Consider the following 18,743-nt stretch of genomic DNA (forward strand, 5'->3'; position numbering starts at 1 on the left):
GTCCTGTCAACCAGCTTGCCACATTTAAAAATTGAAGTCTGAGGCCTGCGTCTCGGCTTACGGCCATACTACCCGAAGATCGCCCGATCTCGTCTGAGCTCGGAAGCTAAGCTGGGTCTGGCCTGGTTAGTACTTGGATGGGAGACTGCCTAGGAATACCAGGTGCTGTAGGCTTTTAGCGATGCTCCCAGTATAGGGCGCACTTTCTCCCTTTTGTTTTTGTCACAATGGCTATAGATACTTGCCAAACTTGTCAAAACGCTACGTTTATGCTCGTCCAAAAAAAACACTGGTCTCCACCCAAAACATGTTTAGTTTTGACTCGGTCTGAAATTTATAGCAAGATATGCAGTGTCGCCAAAAGTCACCCATGTGCCTATAGGCACTTCAGTGCTAACAGTGGGCCAAGAGTCCAAAGAGTTACATAGGCTGAGAAAAAGAGCAGTGATTATTGTATCACACACGTGTAGCTCATTGCAGAAAGGTCCTGTCAACCAGCTTGCCACATTTAAAAATTGAATTCTGAGGACTGCGTCTCGGCTTACGGCCATACTACCTGAAGATCGCCCGATCTCGTCTGATCTCGGAAGCTAAGCTGGGTCCGGCCTGGTTAGTACTTGGTTGGGAGACTGCCTAGGAATACCAGGTGCTGTAGGCTTTTAGCGATGCTACCAGTATAGGGCGCACTTTCTCCCTTTTGTTTTTTTCACAATGGCTCGAGATACTTGCCACACTTGTCAAAACGCTACATTATGCTCATCCAAACAAACCGCTGGTCTCCACCCAAAACATGTTTGTTTAGTTTTGACTCGGTCTGAAATTTATAGCAAGATTTGCAGTGTCGCCAACAGTGACCCATGTGCCTCAAGGCACTTCAGTGCTAACAGTGGGGCAAAAGTCCAAAGAGTTACATAGGCTGACAAAAAGAGCAGTGATTATTGTATCACACACGTGTAGCTCATTGCAGAAAGGTCCTGTCAACCAGCTTGCCACATTTAAAAATTGAAGTCTGAGGTCTGCGTCTCGGCTTACGGCCATACTACCCGAAGATCGCCCGATCTCGTCTGCGCTCGGAAGCTAAGCTGGGTCTGGCCTGGTTAGTACTTGGATGGGAGACTGCCTAGGAATACCAGGTGCTGTAGGCTTTTAGCGATGCTCCCAGTATAGGGCGCACTTTCTCCCTTTTGTTTTTGTCACAATCGCTATAGATACTTGCCACACTTGTCAAAACGCTACGTTTATGCTCGTCCAAAAAAAACACTGGTCTCCACCCAAAACATGTTTAGTTTTGACTCGGTCTGAAATTTATAGCAAGATATGCAGTGTCGCCAAAAGTCACCCATGTGCCTCAAGGCACTTCAGTGCTAACAGTGGGCCAACAGTCCAAAGAGTTACATAGGCTGAGAAAAAGAGCAGCGATTATTGTATCACACACGTGTAGCTCATTGCAGAAAGGTCCTGTCAACCAGCTTGCCACATTTAAAAGTTGAATTCTGAGGACTGTCTCTCGGCTTACGGCCATACTACCCGAAGATCGCCCGATCTCGTCTGATCTCGGAAGCTAAGTTGGGTCTGGCCTGGTTAGTACTTGGTTGGGAGACTGCCTAGGAATACCAGGTGCTGTAGGCTTTTAGCGATGCTACCAGTATAGGGCGCACTTTCTCCCTTTTGTTTTTTTCACAATGGCTAGAGATACTTGCCACACTCGTCAAAACGCTACATTATGCTCGTCCAAACAAACCGCTGGTCTCCACCCAAAACATGTTTGTTTAGTTTTGACTCGGTCTGAAATTTATAGCAAGATTTGCAGTGTCGCCAACAGTGACCCATGTGCCTCAAGGCACTTCAGTGCTAACAGTGGGGCAAAAGTCCAAAGAGTTACATAGGCTGAGAAAAAGAGCAGTGATTATTGTATCACACACGTGTAGCTCCTTGCAGAAAGGTCCTGTCAACCAGCTTGCCACATTTAAAAATTGAATTCTGAGGACTGCCTCTCGGCTTACGGCCATACTACCCGAAGATCGCCCTATCTCGTCTGATCTCGGAAGCTAAGCTGGGTCTGACCTTGTTAGTACTTGGATGGGAGACTGCCTAGGAATACCAGGTTCTGTAGGCTTTTAGCGATGCTCCCAGTATAGGGCGCACTTTCTCCCTTTTGTTTTTGTCACAATGGCTATAGATATTTGCCACACTTGTCAAAACGCTACATTATGCTCGTCCAAACAAACCGCTGGTCTCCACCCAAAACATGTTTGTCTAGTTTTGACTCGGTCTGAAATTTATAGCAAGATTTGCAGTGTCGCCAACAGTGACCCATGTGCCTCAAGGCACTTCAGTGCTAACAGTGGGGCAAAAGTCCAAAGAGTTACATAGGCTAAGAAAAAGAGCAGTGATTATTGTATCACACACGTGTAGCTCATTGCAGAAAGGTCCTGTCAACCAGCTTGCCACATTTAAAAATTGAATTCTGAGGACTGCGTCTCGGCTTACGGCCATACTACCCGAAGATCGCCCGATCTCGTCTGATCTCGGAAGCTAAGCTGGGTCTGGCCTGGTTAGTGCTTGGATGGGAGACTGCCTAGGAATACCAGGTGCTGTAAGCTTTTAGCGATGCTCCCAGTATAGGGCGCACTTTCTACCTTTTGTTTCTGTCACAATGGCTATAGATACTTGCCACACTTGTCAAAACGCTACGTTTATGCTCGTCCAAAAAAAACACTGGTCTCCACCCAAAACATGTTTAGTTTTGACTCGGTCTGAAATTTATAGCAAGATATGCAGTGTCGCCAAAAGTCACCCATGTGCCTCAAGGCACTTCAGTGCTAACAGTGGGCCAACAGTCCAAAGAGTTACATAGGCTGAGAAAAAGAGCAGCGATTATTGTATCACACACGTGTAGCTCATTGCAGAAAGGTCCTGTCAACCAGCTTGCCACATTTAAAAGTTGAATTCTGAGGGCTGTCTCTTGGCTTACGGCCATACTACCCGAAGATCGCCCGATCTCGTCTGATCCCTGAAGCTAAGCTGGGTCTGGCCTGGTTAGTACTTGGATGGGAGACTGCCTAGGAATACCAGGTGCTGTAGGCTTTTAGCGATGCTCCCAGTATAGGGCGCACTTTTTCCCTTTTGTTTTTGTCACAATGGCTATAGATACTTGCCACACTTGTCAAAACGCTACATTATGCTCGTCCAAACAAAACGCTGTTCTACACCCAAAACAAGTTTAGTTTTGAATCGGTCTGAAATTTATAGCAAGATTTGCAGTGTCGCCAACAGTGACCCATGTGCCTCAAGGCACTTCAGTGCTAACAGTGGGGCAAAAGTCCAAAGAGTTACATAGGCTGAGAAAAAGAGCAGTGATTATTGTATCACACACGTGTAGCTCATTGCAGAAAGGTCCTGTCAACCAGCTTGCCACATTTAAAAATTGAATTCTGAGGACTGCCTCTCGGCTTACGGCCATACTACCCGAAGATCGCCCTATCTCGTCTGATCTCGGAAGCTAAGCTGGGTCTGACCTTGTTAGTACTTGGATGGGAGACTGCCTAGGAATACCAGGTTCTGTAGGCTTTTAGCGATGCTCCCAGTATAGGGCGCACTTTCTCCCTTTTGTTTTTGTCACAATGGCTATAGATATTTGCCACACTTGTCAAAACGCTACATTATGCTCGTCCAAACAAACCGCTGGTCTCCACCCAAAACATGTTTGTCTAGTTTTGACTCGGTCTGAAATTTATAGCAAGATTTGCAGTGTCGCCAACAGTGACCCATGTGCCTCAAGGCACTTCAGTGCTAACAGTGGGGCAAAAGTCCAAAGAGTTACATAGGCTAAGAAAAAGAGCAGTGATTATTGTATCACACACGTGTAGCTCATTGCAGAAAGGTCCTGTCAACCAGCTTGCCACATTTAAAAATTGAATTCTGAGGACTGCGTCTCGGCTTACGGCCAAACTACCCGAAGATCGCCCGATCTCGTCTGATCTCGGAAGCTAAGCTGGGTCTGGCCTGGTTAGTGCTTGGATGGGAGACTGCCTAGGAATACCAGGTGCTGTAAGCTTTTAGCGATGCTCCCAGTATAGGGCGCACTTTCTACCTTTTGTTTCTGTCACAACGGCTATAGATACTTGCCACACTTGTCAAAACGCTACGTTTATGCTCGTCCAAAAAAAACACTGGTCTCCACCCAAAACATGTTTAGTTTTGACTCGGTCTGAAATTTATAGCAAGATATGCAGTGTCGCCAAAAGTCACCCATGTGCCTCAAGGCACTTCAGTGCTAACAGTGGGCCAACAGTCCAAAGAGTTACATAGGCTGAGAAAAAGAGCAGCGATTATTGTATCACACACGTGTAGCTCATTGCAGAAAGGTCCTGTCAACCAGCTTGCCACATTTAAAAGTTGAATTCTGAGGGCTGTCTCTTGGCTTACGGCCATACTACCCGAAGATCGCCCGATCTCGTCTGATCCCTGAAGCTAAGCTGGGTCTGGCCTGGTTAGTACTTGGATGGGAGACTGCCTAGGAATACCAGGTGCTGTAGGCTTTTAGCGATGCTCCCAGTATAGGGCGCACTTTTTCCCTTTTGTTTTTGTCACAATGGCTATAGATACTTGCCACACTTGTCAAAACGCTACATTATGCTCGTCCAAACAAAACGCTGTTCTACACCCAAAACAAGTTTAGTTTTGAATCGGTCTGAAATTTATAGCAAGATTTGCAGTGTCGCCAACAGTGACCCATGTGCCTCAAGGCACTTCAGTGCTAACAGTGGGGCAAAAGTCCAAAGAGTTACATAGGCTGAGAAAAAGAGCAGTGATTATTGTATCACACACGTGTAGCTCATTGCAGAAAGGTCCTGTCAACCAGCTTGCCACATTTAAAAATTTAATTCTGAGGACTACCTCTCGGCTTATGGCCATACTACCCGAAGATCGCCCGATCTCGTCTGATCTCGGAAGCTAAGTTGGGTCTGGCCTGGTTAGTACTTGGTTGGGAGACTGCCTAGGAATACCAGGTGCTGTAGGCTTTTAGCGATGCTACCAGTATAGGGCGCACTTTCTCCCTTTTGTTTTTTTCACAATGGCTAGAGATACTTGCCACACTCGTCAAAACGCTACATTATGCTCGTCCAAACAAACCGCTGGTCTCCACCCAAAACATGTTTGTTTAGTTTTGACTCGGTCTGAAATTTATAGCAAGATTTGCAGTGTCGCCAACAGTGACCCATGTGCCTCAAGGCACTTCAGTGCTAACAGTGGGGCAAAAGTCCAAAGAGTTACATAGGCTGAGAAAAAGAGCAGTGATTATTGTATCACACACGTGTAGCTCCTTGCAGAAAGGTCCTGTCAACCAGCTTGCCACATTTAAAAATTGAATTCTGAGGACTGCCTCTCGGCTTACGGCCATACTACCCGAAGATCGCCCGATCTCGTCTGATCTCGGAAGCTAAGCTGGGTCTGGCCTGGTTAGTACTTGGATGGGAGACTGCCTAGGAATACCAGGTGCTGTAGGCTTTTAGCGATGCTCCCAGTATAGGGCGCACTTTCTCCCTTTTGTTTTTTTCACAATGGCTATAGATACTTGCCACACTTGTCAAAACGCTACATTATGCTCGTCCAATCAAACCGCTGGTCTCCACCCAAAACATGTTTGTTTAGTTTTGACTCGGTCTGAAATTTATAGCAAGATTTGCAGTGTCGCCAACAGTGACCCATGTGCCTCAAGGCACTTCAGTGCTAACAGTGGGGCAAAAGTCCAAAGAGTTACATAGGCTAAGAAAAAGAGCAGTGATTATTGTATCACACACGTGTAGCTCATTGCAGAAAGGTCCTGTCAACCAGCTTGCCACATTTAAAAATTGAATTCTGAGGACTGCGTCTCGGCTTACGGCCATACTACCCGAAGATCGCCCGATCTCGTCTGATCTCGGAAGCTAAGCTGGGTCTGGCCTGGTTAGTGCTTGGATGGGAGACTGCCTAGGAATACCAGGTGATGTAAGCTTTTAGCGATGCTCCCAGTATAGGGCGCACTTTCTACCTTTTGTTTCTGTCACAATGGCTATAGATACTTGCCACACTTGTCAAAACGCTACATTATGCTCGTCCAAACAAAACGCTGGTCTCCACCCAAAACATGTTTAGTTTTGACTCGGTCTGAAATTTATAGCAAGATTTGCAGTGTCGCCAACAGTGACCCATGTGCCTCAAGGCACTTCAGTGCTAACAGTGGGGCAAAAGTCCAAAGAGTTACATAGGCTGAGAAAAAGAGCAGTGATTATTGTATCACACACGTGTAGCTCATTGCAGAAAGGTCCTGTCAACCAGCTTGCCACATTTAAAAATTGAATTCTGAGGACTGCGTCTCGGCTTACGGCCATACTACCCGAAGATCGCCCGATCTCGTCTGATCTCGGAAGCTAAGCTGGGTCTGGCCTGGTTAGTACTTGGTTGGGAGACTGCCTAGGAATACCAAGTGCTGTAGGCTTTTAGCGATGCTCCCAGTATAGGGCGCACTTTCTCCCTTTTGTTTTTGTCACAATGGCTATAGATACTTGCCACACTTGTCAAAATGCTACATTATGCTCGTCCAAACAATACGCTGGTCTCCACCCAAAACAAGTTTAGTTTTGACTCGGTCTGAAATTTATAGCAAGATTTGCAGTGTCGCCAACAGTGACCCATGTGCCTCAAGGCACTTCAGTGCTAACAGTGGGGCAAAAGTCCAAAGAGTTACATAGGCTGAGAAAAAGAGCAGTGATTATTGTATCACACACGTGTAGCTCATTGCAGAAAGGTCCTGTCAACCAGCTTGCCACATTTAAAAATTGAATTCTGAGGACTGCCTCCCGGCTTACGGCCATACTACCCGAAGATCGCCCGATCTCGTCTGATCTCGGAAGCTAAGCTGGGTCTGGCCTGGTTAGTACTTGGATGGGAGACTGCCTAGGAATACCAGGTGCTGTAGGCTTTTAGCGATGCTCCCAGTATAGGGCGCACTTTCTCCCTTTTGTTTTTTTCACAATGGCTATAGATACTTGCCACACTTGTCAAAACGCTACATTATGCTCGTCCAAACAAACCGCTGGTCTCCACCCAAAACATGTTTGTTTAGTTTTGACTCGGTCTGAAATTTATAGCAAGATTTGCAGTGTCGCCAACAGTGACCCATGTGCCTCAAGGCACTTCAGTGCTAACAGTGGGGCAAAAGTCCAAAGAGTTACATGGGCTAAGAAAAAGAGCAGTGATTATTGTATCACACACGTGTAGCTCATTGCAGAAAGGTCCTGTCAACCAGCTTGCCACATTTAAAAATTGAATTCTGAGGACTCCCTCTCGGCTTACGGCCATACTACCCGAAGATCGCCTGATCTCGTCTGATCTCGGAAGCTATGCTGGGTCTGGCCTGGTTAGTACTTGGATGGGAGACTGCCTAGGAATACCAGGTGCTGTAGGCTTTTAGCGATGCTCCCAGTATAGGGCGCACTTTCTCCCTTTTGTTTTTGTCACAATGGCTATAGATACTTGCCACACTTGTCAAAACGCCACACATTTATGCTCGTCCAAACAAAACACTGGTCTCCACCCAAAACATGTTTAGTTTTGACTCGGTCTGAAATTTATAGCAAGATTTGCAGTGTCGCCAACAGTCACCCATGTGCCTCAAGGCACTTCAGTGCTAACAGTGGGCCAAGAGTCCAAAGAGTTACATAGATTGAGAAAAAGAGCAGTGATTATTGTATCACACACGTGTAGCTCATTGCAGAAAGGTCCTGTCAACCAGCTTGCCACATTTAAAAATTGAATTCTGAGGACTGCGTCTCGGCTTACGGCCATACTACCCGAAGATCGCCCGATCTCGTCTGATCTCGGAAGCTAAGCTGGGTCTGGCCTGGTTAGTACTTGGTTGGGAGACTGCTTAGGAATACCAAGTGCTGTAGGCTTTTAGCGATGCTCCCAGTATAGGGCGCACTTTCTCCTTTTGTTTTTTTCACAATGGCTAGAGATACTTGCCACACTTGTCAAAACGCTACATTATGCTCGTCCAAACAAACCGCTGGTCTCCACCCAAAACATGTTTGTTTAGTTTTGACTCGGTCTGAAATTTATAGCAAGATTTGCAGTGTCGCCAACAGTGACCCATGTGCCTCAAGGCACTTCAGTGCTAACAGTGGGCAAAAGTCCAAAGAGATACATAGGCTGAGAAAAAGAGCAGTGATTATTGTATCACACACGTGTAGCTCATTGCAGAAAGGTCCTGTCAACCAGCTTGCCACATTTAAAAATTGAATTCTGAGGACTGCGTCTCGGCTTACGGCCATACTACCCGAAGATCGCCCGATCTCGTCTGATCTCGGAAGCTAAGCTGGATCTGTCCTGGTTAGTACTTGGATGGGAGACTGCCTAGGAATACAAGGTGCTGTAGGCTTTTAGCGATGCTCCCAGTATAGGGCGCACTTTCTCCCTTTTGTTTTTGTCACAATGGCTATAGATACTTGCCACACTTGTCAAAATGCTACATTATGCTCGTCCAAACAATACGCTGGTCTCCACCCAAAACAAGTTTAGTTTTGACTCGGTCTGAAATTTATAGCAAGATTTGCAGTGTCGCCAACAGTGACCCATGTGCCTCAAGGCACTTCAGTGCTAACAGTGGGGCAAAAGTCCAAAGAGTTACATAGGCTGAGAAAAAGAGCAGTGATTATTGTATCACACACGTGTAGCTCATTGCAGAAAGGTCCTGTCAACCAGCTTGCCACATTTAAAAATTGAATTCTGAGGACTGCGTCTCGGCTTACGGCCATACTACCCAAAGATCGCCCGATCTCGTCTGAGCTCGGAAGCTAAGCTGGGTCTGGCCTGGTTAGTACTTGGATGGGAGACTGCCTAGGGATACCAGGTGCTGTAGGCTTTTAGCGATGCTCCCAGTATAGGGCGCACTTTCTCCCTTTTGTTTTTGTCACAATGGCAATAGATACTTGCCACACTTGTCAAAACGCTACGTTTATGCTTGTCCAAACAAAACACTGGTCTCCACCCAAAACATGTTTAGTTTTGACTCGGTCTGAAATTTATAGCAAGATTTGCAGTGTCGCCAACAGTGACCCATGTGCCTCAAGGCACTTCAGTGCTAACAATGGGGCAAAAGTCCAAAGAGTTACATAGGCTGAGAAAAAGAGCAGTGATTATTGTATCACACACGTGTAGCTCATTGCAGAAAGGTCCTGTCAACCAGCTTGCCACATTTAAAAATTGAATTCTGAGGACTGCCTCTCGGCTTACGGCCATACTACCCGAAGATCGCCCGATCTCGTCTGATCTCGGAAGCTAAGCTGGGTCTGACCTGGTTAGTACTTGGATGGGAGACTGCCTAAGAATACCAGGTGCTGTAGGCTTTTAGCGATGCTCCCAGTATAGGGCACACTTTCTCCCTTTTGTTTTTTTCACAATGGCTATAGATACTTGCCACACTTGTCAAAACGCTACATTATGCTCGTCCAAACAAACCGCTGGTCTCCACCCAAAACATGTTTGTTTAGTTTTGACTCGGTCTGAAATTTATAGCAAGATTTGCAGTGTCGCCAACAGTGACCCATGTGCCTCAAGGCACTTCAGTGCTAACAGTGGGGCAAAAGTCCAAAGAGTTACATAGGCTGAGAAAAAGAGCAGTGATTATTGTATCACACACGTGTAGCTCATTGCAGAAAGGTCCTGTCAACCAGCTTGCCACATTTAAAAATTGAATTCTGAGGACTGCGTCTCGGCTTACGGCCATACTACCCAAAGATCGCCCGATCTCGTCTGAGCTCGGAAGCTAAGCTGGGTCTGGCCTGGTTAGTACTTGGATGGCAGACTGCCTAGGAATACCAGGTGCTGTAGGCTTTTAGCGATGCTCCCAGTATAGGGCGCACTTTCTCCCTTTTGTTTTTCTCACAATGGCTATAGATACTTGCCACACTTGTCAAAACGCTACGTTTATGCTCGTCCAAACAAAACACTGGTCTCCACCCAAAACATGTTTAGTTTTGACTCGGTCTGAAATTTATAGCAAGATATGCAGTGTCGCCAAAAGTCACCCATGTGCCTCAAGGCACTTCAGTGCTAACAGTGGGCCAAGAGTCCAAAGAGTTACATAGGCTGAGAAAAAGAGCAGTGATTATTGTATCTCACACGTGTAGCTCATTGCAGAAAGGTCCTGTCAACCAGCTTGCCACATTTAAAAATTGAATTCTGAGGACTGCGTCTCGGCTTACGGCCATACTACCTGAAGATCGCCCGATCTCGTCTGACCTCGGAAGCTAAGCTGGGTGTGGCCTGTTTAGTACTTGGTTGGGAGACTGCCTAGGAATACCAAGTGCCGTAGGCTTTTAGCGATGCTCCCAGTATAGGGCGCACTTTCTCCCTTTTGTTTTTCTCACAATGGCTATAGATACTTGCCACACTTGTCAAAACGCTACATTATGCTCGTCCAAACAAAATGCTGGTCTCCACCCAAAACATGTTTAGTTTTGACTCGGTCTGAAATTTATAGCAAGATTTGCAGTGTCGCCAACAGTGACCCATGTGCCTCAAGGCACTTCAGTGCTAACAGTGGGGCAAAAGTCCAAAGAGTTACATAGGCTGAGAAAAAGAGCAGTAATTATTGTATCACACAAGTGTAGCTCATTGCAGAAAGGTCCTGTCAACCAGCTTGCCACATTTAAAAATTGAATTCTGAGGATTGCCTCTCGGCTTACGGCCATACTACCCGAAGATTGCCCGATCTCGTCTGATCTTGGAAGCTAAGCTGGGTCTGGCCTGGTTAGTACTTGGATGGGAGACTGCCTAGGAATACCAGGTGCTGTAGGCTTTTAGCGATGCTCCCAGTATAGGGCGCACTTTCTCCCTTTTGTTTTTGTCACAATGGCTATAGATACTTGCCACACTTGTCAAAACGCTACATTATGCTCGTCCAAACAAAACGCTGTTCTACACCCAAAACAAGTTTAATTTTGACTCGGTCTGAAATTTATAGCAAGATTTGCAGTGTCGCCAACAGTGACCCATGTGCCTCAAGGCACTTCAGTGCTAACAGTGGGGCAAAAGTACAAAGAGTTACATAGATTGAGAAAAAGAGCAGTGATTATTGTATCACACACGTGTAGCTCATTGCAGAAAGGTCCTGTCAACCAGCTTGCCACATTTAAAAATTGAATTCTGAGGACTGCCTCTCGGCTTACGGCCATACTACCCGAGGATCGCCCGATCTCGTCTGATCTCGGAAGCTAAGCTGGGTCTGGCCTGGTTAGTACTTGGATGGGAGACTGCCTAGGAATACCAGGTGCTGTAGGCTTTTAGCGATGCTCCCAGTATAGGGTGCACTTTCTCCCTTTTGTTTTTGTCACAATGGCTATAGATACTTGCCACACTTATCAAAACGCTACATTATGCTCGTCCAAACAAAACGCTGTTCTACACCCAAAACAAGTTTAGTTTTGACTCGGTCTGAAATTTATAGCAAGATTTGCAGTGTCGCCAACAGTGACCCATGTGCCTCAAGGCACTTCAGTGCTAACAGTGGGGCAAAAGTCCAAAGAGTTACATAGATTGAGAAAAAGAGCAGTGATTATTGTATCACACACGTGTAGCTCATTGCAGAAAGGTCCTGTCAACCAGCTTGCCACATTTAAAAATTGAATTCTGAGGACTGCCTCTCGGCTTACGGCCATACTACCCGAAGGTCGCCCGATCTTGTCTGATCTCGGAAGCTAAGCTGGGTCTGACCTGGTTAGTACTTGGATGGGAGACTGCCTAGGAATACCAGGTGCTGTAGGCATTAGCGATGCTCCCAGTATAGGGCGCACTTTCTCCCTTTTGTTTTTGTCAAAATGGCTATAGATACTTGCCACACATGTCAAAACGCTACATTATGCTCGTCCAAACAAACCGCTGGTCTCCACCCAAAACATGTTTGTTTAGTTTTGACTCGGTCTGAAATTTATAGCAAGATTTGCAGTGTCGCCAACAGTGACCCATCTGCCTCAAGGCACTTCAGTGCTAACAGGGGGGCAAAAGTCCAAAGAGTTACATAGGCTGAGAAAAAGAGCAGTGATTATTGTATCACACACGTGTAAGCTAATTGCACAAAGGTCCTGTCAACCAGCTTGCCACATTTAAAAATTGAATTCTGAGGATTGCCTCTCGACTTATGGCCATACTACCCGAAGATAGCCCGATCTCGTCTGATCTCGGAAGCTAAGCTGGGTCTGGCCTGGTTAGTACTTGGATGGGAGACTGCCTAGGAATACCAGGTACTGTAAGCTTTTAGCGATGCTCCCAGTATAGGGCGCACTTTCTCCCTTTTGTTTTTGTCACAATGGCTATAGATACCTGCCACACTTGTCAAAACGCTACATTATGCTCGTCCAAACAAACGCTGGTCTCCACCCAAAACATGTTTAGTTTTGACTCGGTCTGAAAATTTATAGCAAGATTTGCAGTGTCGCCAACAGTGACCCATGTGCCTCAAGGCACTTCAGTGCTAACAGTGGGGCAAAAGTCCAAAGAGTTACATAGGCTGAGAAAAAGAGCTGTTATTATTGTATCACACACGTGTAGCTAATTGCACAAAGGTCCTGTCAACCAGCTTGCCACATTTAAAAATTGAATTCTGAGGACTGCCTCTCGCCTTACGGCCATACTACCCGAAGATCGCCCGATCTCGTCTGATCTCGGAAGCTAAGCTGGGTCTGGCCTGGTTAGTACTTGGATGGGAGACTGCCTAGGAATACCAGGTACTGTAAGCTTTTAGCGATGCTCCCAGTATAGGGCGCACTTTCTCCCCTTTTGTTTTTGTCACAATGGCTATAGATACTTGCCACACTTGTCAAAACGCTACTTTATGCTCGTCCAAACAAAACGCTGGTCTCCACCCAAAACATGTTTAGTTTTGACTCGGTCTGAAATTTATAGCAAGATTTGCAGTGTCGCCAACAGTGACCCATGTGCCTCAAGGCACTTCAGTGCTAACAGTGGGGCAAAAGTCCAAAGAGCTACATAGGCTGAGAAAAAGAGTAGTGATTATTGTATCACACACGGTAGCTCATTGCAGAAAGGTCCTGTCAACCAGCTTCCCACATTTAAAAATTGAAGTCTGAGGACTGCGTCTCGGCTTACGGCCATACTACCCGAAGATCGCCCGATCTCGTCTGAGCTCGGAAGCTATGCTGGGTCTGGCCTGGTTAGTACTTGGCTGGGAGACTGCCTAGGAATACCAGGTGCTGTAGGCTTTTAGCGATGCTCCCAGTATAGGGCGCACTTTCTCCCTTTTGTTTTTGTCACAATGGCTATAGATACTTGCCACACTTGTCAAAACGCTACATTATGCTCGTCCAAACAAAACGCTGGTCTCCACCCAAAACATGTTTAGTTTTGACTCGGTCTGAAATTTATAGCAAGATTTGCAGTGTCGCCAACAGTGACCCATGTGCCTCAAGGCACTTCAGTGCTAACAGTGGGCAAAAGTCCAAAGAGTTACATAGGCTGAGAAAAAGAGTAGTGATTATTGTATCACACACCGTGTAGCTCATTGCAGAAAGGTCTGTCAACCAGCTTCCCACATTTGAAATTGAAGTCTGAGGACTGCGTCTCAGCTTACGGCCATACTACCCGAAGATCGCCCGATCTCGTCTGAGCTCGGAAGCTAAGCTGGGTCCGGCCTGGTTAGTACTTGGATGGGAGACTGCCTAGGAATACCAGGTGCTGTAGGCTTTTAGCGATGCTCCCAGTATAGGGCGCACTTTCTCCCTTTTGTTTTTGTCACAATTGCTATAGATACTTGCCACACTTGTCAAAACGCTACGTTTATGCTCGTCCAAACAAAACACTGGTCTCCACCCAAAACATGTTTAGTTTTGACTCGGTCTGAAATTTATAGCAAGATTTGCAGTGTCGCCAACAGTCACCCATGTGCCTCAAGGCACTTCAGTGCTAACAGTGGGCCAAGAGTCCAAAGAGTTACATAGATTGAGAAAAAGAGCAGTGATTATTGTATCACACAGGTGTAGCTCATTGCAGAAAGGTCCTGTCAACCAGCTTGCTCACATTTAAAAATTGAATTCTGAGGACTGCGTCTCGGCTTACGGCCATACTACCCGAAGATCGCCCGATCTCGTCTGATCTCGGAAGCTAAGCTGGGTCTGGCCTGGTTAGTACTTGGTTGGGAGACTGCCTAGGAATACCAAGTGCTGTAGGCTTTTAGCGATGCTCCCAGTATAGGGCGCACTTTCTCCCTTTTGTTTTTTTCACAATGGCTAGAGATACTTGCCACACTTGTCAAAACGCTACATTATGCTCGTCCAAAAACAAACCGCTGGTCTCCACCCAAAACATGTTTGTTTAGTTTTGACTCGGTCTGAAATTTATAGCAAGATTTGCAGTGTCGCCAACAGTGACCCATGTGCCTCAAGGCACGTCAGTGCTAACAGTGGGGCAAAAGTCCAAAGAGTTACATAGGCTGAGAAAAAGAGCAGTGATTATTGTATCACACACGTGTAGCTCATTGCAGAAAGGTCCTGTCAACCAGCTTGCCACATTTAAAAATTGAATTCTGAGGACTGCCTCTCGGCTTACGGCCATACTACCCGAAGATCGCCCGATCTCGTCTGATCTCGGAAGCTAAGCTGGGTCTGGCCTGGTTAGTACTTGGATGGGAGACTGCCTAGGAATACCAGGTGCTGTAGGCTTTTAGCGATGCTCCCAGTATAGGGCGCACTTTCTCCCTTTTGTTTTTGTCACAATGGCTATAGATACTTGCCACACTTGTCAAAACGCTACATTATGCTCGTCCAAACAAAACGCTGGTCTCCACCCAAAACATGTTTAGTTTTGACTCGGTCTGAAATTTATAGCAAGATTTGCAGTGTCGCCAACAGTGACCCATGTGCCTCAAGGCACTTCAGTGCTAACAGTGGGGCAAAAGTCCAAAGAGTTACATAGGATGAGAAAAAGAGTAGTGATTATTGTATCACACGCGTGTAGCTCATTGTAGAAAGGTCCTGTCAACCAGCTTGCCACATTTAAAAATTGAAGTCTGAGGACTGCGTCTCGGCTTACGGCCATACTACCCGAAGATTGCCCGATCTCGTCTGATCTCGGAAGCTAAGCTGGGTCCGGCCTGGTTAGTACTTGGTTGGGAGACTGCCTAGGAATACCAGGTGCTGTAGGCTTTTAGCGATGCTCCCAGTATAGGGCGCACTTTCTCCCTTTTGTTTTTTCACAATGGCTATAGATACTTGCCACACTTGTCAAAACGCTACATTATGCTCGTCCAAACAAAACGCTGGTCTCCACCCAAAACACGTTTAGTTTTGACTCGGTCTGAAATTTATAGCAAGATTTGCAGTGTCGCCAACAGTCACCCATGTGCCTCAAGGCACTTCAGTGCTAACAGTGGGCCAAGAGTCCAAAGAGTTACATAGATTGAGAAAAAGAGCAGTGATTATTGTATCACACACGTGTAGCTCATTGCAGAAAGGTCCTGTCAACCAGCTTGCCACATTTAAAAATTGAATTCTGAGGACTGCGTCTCGGCTTACGGTCATACTACCCGAAGATCGCCCGATCTCGTCTGATCTCGGAAGCTAAGCTGGGTCTGGCCTGGTTAGTACTTGGTTGGGAGACTGCTTAGGAATACCAAGTGCTGTAGGCTTTTAGCGATGCTCCCAGTATAGGGCGCACTTTCTCCCTTTGGTTTTTTTCACAATGGCTAGAGATACTTGCCACACTTGTCAAAACGCTACATTATGCTCGTCCAAACAAACCGCTGGTCTCCACCCAAAATATGTTTGTTTAGTTTTGACTCGGTCTGAAATTTATAGCAAGATTTGCAGTGTCGCCAACAGTGACCCATGTGCCTCAAGGCACTTCAGTGCTAACAGTGGGGCAAAAGTCCAAAGAGATACATAGGCTGAGAAAAAGAGCAGTGATTATTGTATCACACACGTGTAGCTCATTGCAGAAAGGTCCTGTCAACCAGCTTGCCACATTTAAAAATTGAATTCTGAGGACTGCGTCTCGGCTTACGGCCATACTACCCGAAGATCGCCCGATCTCGTCTGATCTCGGAAGCTAAGCTGGATCTGTCCTGGTTAGTACTTGGATGGGAGACTGCCTAGGAATACAAGGTGCTGTAGGCTTTTAGCGATGCTCCCAGTATAGGGCGCACTTTCTCCCTTTTGTTTTTGTCACAATGGCTATAGATACTTGCCACACTTGTCAAAATGCTACATTATGCTCGTCCAAACAATACGCTGGTCTCCAACCAAAACAAGTTTAGTTTTGACTCGGTCTGAAATTTATAGCAAGATTTGCAGTGTCGCCAACAGTGACCCATGTGCCTCAAGGCACTTCAGTGCTAACAGTGGGGCAAAAGTCCAAAGAGTTACATAGGCTGAGAAAAAGAGTAGTGATTATTGTATCACACGCGTGTAGCTCATTGTAGAAAGGTCCTGTCAACCAGCTTGCCACATTTAAAAATTGAAGTCTGAGGACTGCGTCTCGGCTTACGGCCAGACTACCCGAAGATCGCCCGATCTCGTCTGAGCTCGGAAGCTAAGCTGGGTCTGGCCTGGTTAGTACTTGGATGGGAGACTGCCTAGGGATACCAGGTGCTGTAGGCTTTTAGCGATGCTCCCAGTATAGGGCGCACTTTCTCCCTTTTGTTTTTGTCACAATGGCTATAGATACTTGCCACACTTGTCAAAACGCTACGTTTATGCTTGTCCAAACAAAACACTGGTCTCCACCCAAAACATGTTTAGTTTTGACTCGGTCTGAAATTTATAGCAAGATTTGCAGTGTCGCCAACAGTGACCCATGTGCCTCAAGGCACTTCAGTGCTAACAATGGGGCAAAAGTCCAAAGAGTTACATAGGCTGAGAAAAAGAGCAGTGATTATTGTATCACACACGTGTAGCTCATTGCAGAAAGGTCCTGTCAACCAGCTTGCCACATTTAAAAATTGAATTCTGAGGACTGCCTCTCGGCTTACGGCCATACTACCCGAAGATCGCCCGATCTCGTCTGATCTCGGAAGCTAAGCTGGGTCTGGCCTGGTTAGTACTTGGATGGGAGACTGCCTAAGAATACCAGGTGCTGTAGGCTTTTAGCGATGCTCCCAGTATAGGGCACACTTTCTCCCTTTTGTTTTTTTCACAATGGCTATAGATACTTGCCACACTTGTCAAAACGCTACATTATGCTCGTCCAAACAAACCGCTGGTCTCCACCCAAAACATGTTTGTTTAGTTTTGACTCGGTCTGAAATTTATAGCAAGATTTGCAGTGTCGCCAACAGTGACCCATGTGCCTCAAGGCACTTCAGTGCTAACAGTGGGGCAAAAGTCCAAAGAGTTACATAGGCTGAGAAAAAGAGCAGTGATTATTGTATCACACACGTGTAGCTCATTGCAGAAAGGTCCTGTCAACCAGCTTGCCACATTTAAAAATTGAATTCTGAGGACTGCGTCTCGGCTTACGGCCATACTACCCGAAGATCGCCCGATCTCGTCTGAGCTCGGAAGCTAAGCTGGGTCTGGCCTGGTTAGTACTTGGATGGGAGACTGCCTAGGAATACCAGGTGCTGTAGGCTTTTAGCGATGCTCCCAGTATAGGGCGCACTTTCTCCCTTTTGTTTTTGTCACAATGGCTATAGATACTTGCCACACTTGTCAAAACGCTACGTTTATGCTCGTCCAAACAAAACACTGGTCTCCACATGTTTAGTTTTGACTCGGTCTGAAATTTATAGCAAGATATGCAGTGTCGCCAAAAGTCACCCATGTGCCTCAAGGCACTTCAGTGCTAACAGTGGGCCAAGAGTCCAAAGAGTTACATAGGCTGAGAAAAAGAGCAGTGATTATTGTATCACACACGTGTAGCTCATTGCAGAAAGGTCCTGTCAACCAGCTTGCCACATTTAAAAATTGAATTCTGAGAACTGCGTCTCGGCTTACGGCCATACTACCTGAAGATCGCCTGATCTCGTCTGATCTCGGAAGCTAAGCTGGGTGTGGCCTGGTTAGTACTTGGTTGGGAGACTGCCTAGGAATACCAAGTGCCGTAGGCTTTTAGCGATGCTCCCAGTATAGGGCGCACTTTCTCCCTTTTGTTTTTCTCACAATGGCTATAGATACTTGCCACACTTGTCAAAACGCTACATTATGCTCGTCCAAACAAAACGCTGGTCTCCACCCAAAACATGTTTAGTTTTGACTCGGTCTGAAATTTATAGCAAGATTTGCAGTGTCGCCAACAGTGACCCATGTGCCTCAAGGCACTTCAGTGCTAACAGTGGGGCAAAAGTCCAAAGAGTTACATAGGCTGAGAAAAAGAGCAGTAATTATTGTATCACACAAGTGTAGCTCATTGCAGAAAGGTCCTGTCAACCAGCTTGCCACATTTAAAAATTGAATTCTGAGGATTGCCTCTCGGCTTACGGCCATACTACCCGAAGATTGCCCGATCTCGTCTGATCTCGGAAGCTAAGCTGGGTCTGGCCTGGTTAGTACTTGGATGGGAGACTGCCTAGGAATACCAGGTGCTGTAGGCTTTTAGCGATGCTCCCAGTATAGGGCGCACTTTCTCCCTTTTGTTTTTGTCACAATGGCTATAGATACTTGCCACACTTGTCAAAACGCTACATTATGCTCGTCCAAACAAAACGCTGTTCTACACCCAAAACAAGTTTAGTTTTGACTCGGTCTGAAATT

General features: G+C 46.3%; 39 pseudogenes; all 39 read left to right on the forward strand.

The window, feature by feature from the left end:
* Nucleotides 1-55: 55 nt before the first annotated feature.
* On the forward strand, nucleotides 56-174 carry LOC133565357 (5S ribosomal RNA; annotated as a pseudogene).
* Nucleotides 175-539: 365 nt separating this feature from the next.
* Nucleotides 540-658, forward strand: LOC133566039 (5S ribosomal RNA; annotated as a pseudogene).
* Nucleotides 659-1,026: 368 nt separating this feature from the next.
* LOC133566338 (5S ribosomal RNA) lies at nucleotides 1,027-1,145 on the forward strand (annotated as a pseudogene).
* Nucleotides 1,146-1,510: 365 nt separating this feature from the next.
* LOC133565515 (5S ribosomal RNA) lies at nucleotides 1,511-1,629 on the forward strand (annotated as a pseudogene).
* Nucleotides 1,630-1,997: 368 nt separating this feature from the next.
* On the forward strand, nucleotides 1,998-2,116 carry LOC133567438 (5S ribosomal RNA; annotated as a pseudogene).
* A 368-nt stretch (nucleotides 2,117-2,484) lies between these two features.
* Nucleotides 2,485-2,603, forward strand: LOC133565733 (5S ribosomal RNA; annotated as a pseudogene).
* A 365-nt stretch (nucleotides 2,604-2,968) lies between these two features.
* LOC133567121 (5S ribosomal RNA) lies at nucleotides 2,969-3,087 on the forward strand (annotated as a pseudogene).
* Nucleotides 3,088-3,451: 364 nt separating this feature from the next.
* Nucleotides 3,452-3,570, forward strand: LOC133567440 (5S ribosomal RNA; annotated as a pseudogene).
* A 368-nt stretch (nucleotides 3,571-3,938) lies between these two features.
* On the forward strand, nucleotides 3,939-4,057 carry LOC133566363 (5S ribosomal RNA; annotated as a pseudogene).
* A 365-nt stretch (nucleotides 4,058-4,422) lies between these two features.
* On the forward strand, nucleotides 4,423-4,541 carry LOC133567122 (5S ribosomal RNA; annotated as a pseudogene).
* A 364-nt stretch (nucleotides 4,542-4,905) lies between these two features.
* LOC133565084 (5S ribosomal RNA) lies at nucleotides 4,906-5,024 on the forward strand (annotated as a pseudogene).
* A 368-nt stretch (nucleotides 5,025-5,392) lies between these two features.
* Nucleotides 5,393-5,511, forward strand: LOC133567625 (5S ribosomal RNA; annotated as a pseudogene).
* Nucleotides 5,512-5,879: 368 nt separating this feature from the next.
* Nucleotides 5,880-5,998, forward strand: LOC133566758 (5S ribosomal RNA; annotated as a pseudogene).
* Nucleotides 5,999-6,362: 364 nt separating this feature from the next.
* On the forward strand, nucleotides 6,363-6,481 carry LOC133566467 (5S ribosomal RNA; annotated as a pseudogene).
* A 364-nt stretch (nucleotides 6,482-6,845) lies between these two features.
* LOC133567627 (5S ribosomal RNA) lies at nucleotides 6,846-6,964 on the forward strand (annotated as a pseudogene).
* A 368-nt stretch (nucleotides 6,965-7,332) lies between these two features.
* On the forward strand, nucleotides 7,333-7,451 carry LOC133566793 (5S ribosomal RNA; annotated as a pseudogene).
* Nucleotides 7,452-7,818: 367 nt separating this feature from the next.
* On the forward strand, nucleotides 7,819-7,937 carry LOC133566643 (5S ribosomal RNA; annotated as a pseudogene).
* A 366-nt stretch (nucleotides 7,938-8,303) lies between these two features.
* Nucleotides 8,304-8,422, forward strand: LOC133567316 (5S ribosomal RNA; annotated as a pseudogene).
* A 364-nt stretch (nucleotides 8,423-8,786) lies between these two features.
* LOC133566082 (5S ribosomal RNA) lies at nucleotides 8,787-8,905 on the forward strand (annotated as a pseudogene).
* Nucleotides 8,906-9,270: 365 nt separating this feature from the next.
* Nucleotides 9,271-9,389, forward strand: LOC133565764 (5S ribosomal RNA; annotated as a pseudogene).
* Nucleotides 9,390-9,757: 368 nt separating this feature from the next.
* Nucleotides 9,758-9,876, forward strand: LOC133565842 (5S ribosomal RNA; annotated as a pseudogene).
* Nucleotides 9,877-10,241: 365 nt separating this feature from the next.
* On the forward strand, nucleotides 10,242-10,360 carry LOC133567219 (5S ribosomal RNA; annotated as a pseudogene).
* A 364-nt stretch (nucleotides 10,361-10,724) lies between these two features.
* Nucleotides 10,725-10,843, forward strand: LOC133566355 (5S ribosomal RNA; annotated as a pseudogene).
* A 364-nt stretch (nucleotides 10,844-11,207) lies between these two features.
* LOC133567732 (5S ribosomal RNA) lies at nucleotides 11,208-11,326 on the forward strand (annotated as a pseudogene).
* Nucleotides 11,327-11,690: 364 nt separating this feature from the next.
* On the forward strand, nucleotides 11,691-11,809 carry LOC133567075 (5S ribosomal RNA; annotated as a pseudogene).
* Nucleotides 11,810-12,177: 368 nt separating this feature from the next.
* LOC133567099 (5S ribosomal RNA) lies at nucleotides 12,178-12,296 on the forward strand (annotated as a pseudogene).
* Nucleotides 12,297-12,660: 364 nt separating this feature from the next.
* On the forward strand, nucleotides 12,661-12,779 carry LOC133566203 (5S ribosomal RNA; annotated as a pseudogene).
* Nucleotides 12,780-13,143: 364 nt separating this feature from the next.
* Nucleotides 13,144-13,262, forward strand: LOC133566986 (5S ribosomal RNA; annotated as a pseudogene).
* Nucleotides 13,263-13,624: 362 nt separating this feature from the next.
* LOC133565669 (5S ribosomal RNA) lies at nucleotides 13,625-13,743 on the forward strand (annotated as a pseudogene).
* Nucleotides 13,744-14,109: 366 nt separating this feature from the next.
* LOC133566468 (5S ribosomal RNA) lies at nucleotides 14,110-14,228 on the forward strand (annotated as a pseudogene).
* Nucleotides 14,229-14,598: 370 nt separating this feature from the next.
* Nucleotides 14,599-14,717, forward strand: LOC133567628 (5S ribosomal RNA; annotated as a pseudogene).
* A 364-nt stretch (nucleotides 14,718-15,081) lies between these two features.
* LOC133566128 (5S ribosomal RNA) lies at nucleotides 15,082-15,200 on the forward strand (annotated as a pseudogene).
* A 363-nt stretch (nucleotides 15,201-15,563) lies between these two features.
* LOC133566860 (5S ribosomal RNA) lies at nucleotides 15,564-15,682 on the forward strand (annotated as a pseudogene).
* Nucleotides 15,683-16,050: 368 nt separating this feature from the next.
* On the forward strand, nucleotides 16,051-16,169 carry LOC133567318 (5S ribosomal RNA; annotated as a pseudogene).
* A 364-nt stretch (nucleotides 16,170-16,533) lies between these two features.
* LOC133567100 (5S ribosomal RNA) lies at nucleotides 16,534-16,652 on the forward strand (annotated as a pseudogene).
* A 365-nt stretch (nucleotides 16,653-17,017) lies between these two features.
* LOC133565025 (5S ribosomal RNA) lies at nucleotides 17,018-17,136 on the forward strand (annotated as a pseudogene).
* Nucleotides 17,137-17,504: 368 nt separating this feature from the next.
* Nucleotides 17,505-17,623, forward strand: LOC133565358 (5S ribosomal RNA; annotated as a pseudogene).
* Nucleotides 17,624-17,981: 358 nt separating this feature from the next.
* LOC133567167 (5S ribosomal RNA) lies at nucleotides 17,982-18,100 on the forward strand (annotated as a pseudogene).
* A 364-nt stretch (nucleotides 18,101-18,464) lies between these two features.
* LOC133565447 (5S ribosomal RNA) lies at nucleotides 18,465-18,583 on the forward strand (annotated as a pseudogene).
* Nucleotides 18,584-18,743: the final 160 nt, after the last annotated feature.

The sequence above is a fragment of the Nerophis ophidion genome, linkage group LG13 (assembly GCF_033978795.1).
Source record: "Nerophis ophidion isolate RoL-2023_Sa linkage group LG13, RoL_Noph_v1.0, whole genome shotgun sequence".
Taxonomy (NCBI): Eukaryota; Metazoa; Chordata; class Actinopteri; order Syngnathiformes; family Syngnathidae; genus Nerophis; species Nerophis ophidion.